Below are 5,021 nucleotides of genomic sequence, written 5' to 3' on the forward strand. Positions count from 1 at the left end.
TCCAATAAATATGCCAACAAATGTCTTCATGAGAACATCACTTGGCCTGGTGGCTAGTGTGGATCAGTGGTTGAGCATCAACCCACAGGAGGTCATGGTTCAATTCCTGGTCAGGACACATGCCTAGGTTGTGGGCTCGATCCCCAGTAGGGGGCATGCAGGAGGCAGCCAATAAATGATTTTTTTGTCATTGCTGCTTCTATCTCTCTGAAATCAATGAAAACATATTTTAAAAACAAAAAATAAAAAAACACATCCTTTTGTTCCTAATTATTATTAATTCTGTGATTGCATTTGGTTAGGAGTTGGGGACAAAGCAGGCTGGTCAGGTAGATAGCAAGTGGCCTCCAGATAATTAAATAAACATACCCTTTATAGAAGTTCATTTGCATCTTATATACAGAATTTCTGTTTCCCTATTTTATTTTTTAATAGGCTTTATTTTTTAAAGTAATTTTACATTTACAGAAAAATTAAGATAGTACAGAGCTGTCATGTACCTGGCATCAGTTTCAGCAATTACTAACATCCTACAGTGGTATGCTGTATTTGTTACATTTCATAAACCAATATTAATACATTACCATTAACTAAAATCTGTATTTGCATTTTAATTACAATTACATAAAGTCAAAACAAAACTACTTAATTTGCCAGAAACCTACAAATTCAAATATATGCTGAAAATACATCAGAGTAATTGCCCATGCAGCTATGAGATAGGAAGTAAGAAATGTGACTAAAAGGGAATAAACAAATAAATGAAATAAGAGCTTTTCAGGAGCAGATAGCTGGTTACAAACTGAAAAGTACAATGAACTAACTCGGGTGTCTAAAAAAAAGAGGAGGTTGAAGTGAGAATGACTTTAGGGGAAAGGACTGTCATACTCATTTAGCTGTTAAGTCCCATAGGAAAAGGGAATGAAATTTAGGTTAGGAATTATTAGCATCTTAGTGGGAGTGTCCATTTTCCCCATCTTCCCCCCCCGCACCACCCCCATACTGCATTATCTTTAATTTAGTACAAAGACTCTTCTAATCATGTCACCTCAGCTCATTTCACCAACTGTTTGGCCGCCAGTCTCTTGTCACTCTCTTCAGCAATGGTGAGGCGAATACCCTTTCCACGGGGAAGGGAAATCCATGGTTTATTGCCTTTGCTGATAACAAAAATATTGGAGAGCCGGGTGGCAAAGCTATTGCCATTGGTATCTTTGACATGGACTACGTCAAAAGAACCAGGATGTTTCTCTCTGTTGGTGATCACACCAATTCTTCCCAGGTTGGCACCTCCGGTGATCATACACAGGTTACCTGTGTCAAACTTGATGAAATCGGCAATTTTGCCAGATTCCAAATCAATCTGAATGGTGTCGTTCACCTTGATGAGGGGATCAGGGTAGCGGATGGTATGAGCATCATGGGTCACCAGATGAGGGATTCCCTTTGTGCCCACAAAGATCTTCCGCATTTTGCACAGCTTGTACTTGGCCTCCTCAGGTGTTATACGATGAACAGCAAAGCGACCCTTGGTGTCATAGACCAGACGGAAATTCTCTCCTGTCTTATCAATGCTGTTGACATCCATAAAGGCAGCAAGGTAGGTTATATCGGTTCAGACTTTGCCATCCATCTTAATGAACCGCTGCATGCATGCTGGGGTCCAATCCCAGCAGGTCCAGGGGTCCCCAAAGGTGTGGACGGAGTCGGTGAAGAAGGAATGGCACGGGGACTGGGTTCAGTTCATCAGCATAGCGAGGTTCTCCCTCCAGGATCTCCAGGCAAGTTCTGGAGCCAGGTTCTGTCCAGGATCTTTTGCCATGTTCTCTCCCTTGGTTCTGTCTCTAGGTTCTGTTTCTAGGTTCTGTCTAGGATCTCCAGCCAAGTCCTGTCTCTAGGTTCTGTGTAGGATCTCCAGCAAGTCCTGTCTCTAGGTTCTGTGTAGGATCTCCAGCCAAGTCCTGTCTCTAGGCTCTGTCTCTAGGTTCTGTATAGGATCTCCAGCCTAGTCCTCCAGGATCTCCAGCGAGGTTCAGTCACCAGGTTCTTTAGCCAGGTTCTATCCAGGTTCTTTTGCCATGTTCTGTCTAGGTTCTCCAGTGAAGTTCTGTAGCCAGGTTCTGTCCAGGATCTTTTGCCATGTTCTCTGGCTAGGTTCTGGTTAGGGTCTGATGAGGATCTGATGAGGGTCTGATGAGGATCTGATGTTTATTGTCTTGTTACATCCGTATTTATACCAGCCGATTTTAATCCTGTCAATTTCTATTACAAAGGTTAGGGCGTTTCTTATCTCCATTCCAGGGAGTAAAGATTATGTAGCTTAACTACCCACCTGGCACTTAATAAAGGGGTTGTATCCCCTCCCTAACCTCAGGGAAAAATCCCCACCTGGGGAAACAACCTTTCTCGGAGAGGTGACCTTGGTTAAAACACATGGCGCTAAAGGGAGCAAACATATTAAGAACAGTATGCTATATACGCCAGGTCCATTGAAACATATGCTGTGCAGATGTTTCTTTCCTGCAGCGACTGAGTCAAGCAGCAAGGATGGACCGGCTCCCGGCAAATTCCCCCTTTTTTATTTTTTAAATGATGGCGCATGCAAATCAGCGGTCACCTCTCAGATTGGGCTGTTTAAGACTTGGAAGAAGACTGGCAAGCAATGACAACAAGCATAGCTATAAACATAGTGGATGAAGCGCACAAGGAGCCCCGTTCCTTAGGAGGTTGCCGGCCTCTTCAGTCAAGAGATTTCAGCTGTCCTCAAGTTGTTGGTTTGGTTGTCCTTGTTGGTCTGGCTAGCGGGCGGCATCACTGGCGACGGGCTTCCCGATGTGTCAGCGAGTGGAAGGGCTGCATCAAAGGGTCCATCAGGGCCGTGCTTGATGGTGGTGTCGGTGTCCAGGAGGAGTCAGCTGTGCCCTCTGGGTCGGCTGATATGGATGATACCGGGGAGAAGGAGGATGAGGAGGAGACGGAGGGTGGTGTGACATAAGGTCGGATTAGACGGTCTGGAATCCACACAGGTAAGTCTGCATCCTGTGGAAATATACAAGCATCTCCTCTCCCCCAGGTTAAAAGTACATCAGGTCCCTTCCAGGCTCCTGTAAGTAAGTCTTTCCATTTGACGAAATAGGTGAGTTTCTGCTAAATGAAAGTTTCTTGTGCTGATTTACTCAGAGTCCTCGAACTTGGCTGAGAGAGTAGCTTCCACTTCTTGCTTTTCTACCATCTGTTGGGCCTCAGTTGTTAACTTCTTCGGCTGACCCCATGTTGGCACCTCAGTCCCTTGCATAGCCTTTCTTCTTCCTCTTTTTTCTGAACGCTTCCATGCCTTGTAGTTCTTTTGCTTTCTTTTCTTTTTCTCTCTACTACCCTCCATCCTCCATAACAGCTGACCCAGAGAACACAGCTTGCTCCTCCTTGGACGCCGACGCCACCATCAAGCACGGCCCTGATGGACCCTTTGATGCAGCCCTTCAACTCGCTGACACATCGGGAAGCCCGTCACCAGTGATGCCACCCGCTAGCCAGATCAACAAAGACAATCAAACCAACAACTTGAGGACAGCTGAAATCTCTTGACTGAAGAGGCCGGCAACCTCCTAAGGAACGGGGCTCCTTGTGCGCTTCATCCACTATGTTTATAGCTATGCTTGTTGTCATTGCTTGCCAGTCTTCTTCCGAGTCTTAAACAGCCCAATCTGAGAGGTGGCCACTGATTTGCATGCGCTATCATTTAAAAAAAAAAAAAGGGGGAATTTGCCGGGAGCTGGTCCATCCTTGCTGCTTGACACAGTCGCTGCAGGAAAGAAACATCTGCACAGCATATGTTTCAAGGGACCTGGCATATATAGCATATTGTTCTTAATATGTTTGCTCTCTTTAGCGCCATGTGCTTTAACCAAGGTCACCTCTCCGAGAAAGGTTGTTTCCCCAGGTGGGGATCTTTCCCTGAGGTTAGGGAGGGGATACAACCCCTTAATTAAGTGCCAGGCGGGTAGTTAAGCTACATAATCTTTACTCCCTGGAATGGAGATAAGAAACGCCCTAACCTTTGTAATAGAAATTGACAGGATTAAAATCGGCTGGTATAAATACGGATGCAACTAGACAATAAACATCAGATCCTGATCAGTTCCTAACCAGAACTCCGACCAGAACTTTGGCTGGAGATCCTGGCTAGAGGTCCTGACTAGGCTGCTGATCAACTGAAGGCTGTCTTCGTGGCATTCCTTCTTCGCCGACTCCGTCCACACCTTTGGGGACCCCTGGACCCGCTGGGATTGGACCCCAGCACATGCAGATCTTCTTTACTTCATCTCCTGTTAGGGCATACTTAAGTCTGTTTCTTAGGAAAATGATGAGAGGGAGACATTCTCTCAGCTTGTGGGGACCGGTAGATGGACGAGGAGCAAATACTTGGGTCAGTTTATCCAGCATCCAATGCTTTGGAGCTGCTACACGCTTCAGGTGCTTCTTGGGACCACGAGCCATGGTTGTGCTAGGCACGGAAAGAGGACTCTCTTCTTGCTAGTAAACACGAAATGAAGTTTAAGAAAGTAGTCACCCGCTGCACCTCGGTCTCCAACACAATGGTGTCGCACGCAATGGTCTGTTTCCCTATTTTAAAAGGAGGGAAGGAATATTACTTAAAGACCGTACTGTTAGGAAGTTACTTTTTATCCTGTGAGTTTTCTCATCTACTCCAGTTCCATTGGTCACTTCCTCAACTTTTTCTACTGATGCTGTTCTTTCTGCTGCATAACCCATTTCCCTACGTTTGAAGGTTACCTTTCTTTCATTTCTCTTTAAAGTCAAAGACCCTTTTTTACTTCAATTTTGAACACCATCCTCAGTTGCTCATTTCTAAGATTTACTAAAAGAGTGTGTCCTCTGAAGACCAAGAGAATTGTATCTTCATATACAGATGCTAATGCATTAAACACAAAATTTAAAATGTAGTTTAAAGATTACTTTATCTTATTTCTGAGTTGTATGGCTTCCTTATTATTTATGTC

The 5,021-nt window shown here is 44.7% G+C and overlaps 1 pseudogene; it reads right to left on the reverse strand.

Annotated features, from left to right (window-relative positions):
* Window positions 1-1,054: 1,054 nt before the first annotated feature.
* On the reverse strand, window positions 1,055-4,492 carry LOC139002070 (small ribosomal subunit protein eS4, X isoform-like; annotated as a pseudogene).
* Window positions 4,493-5,021: the final 529 nt, after the last annotated feature.

Source organism: Myotis yumanensis, unplaced genomic scaffold (genome assembly GCF_028538775.1).
Source record: "Myotis yumanensis isolate MYYU_CA2020_CCGP unplaced genomic scaffold, mMyoYum1.0.hap1 SCAF_2, whole genome shotgun sequence".
In the NCBI taxonomy this organism is placed as follows: domain Eukaryota; kingdom Metazoa; phylum Chordata; class Mammalia; order Chiroptera; family Vespertilionidae; genus Myotis; species Myotis yumanensis.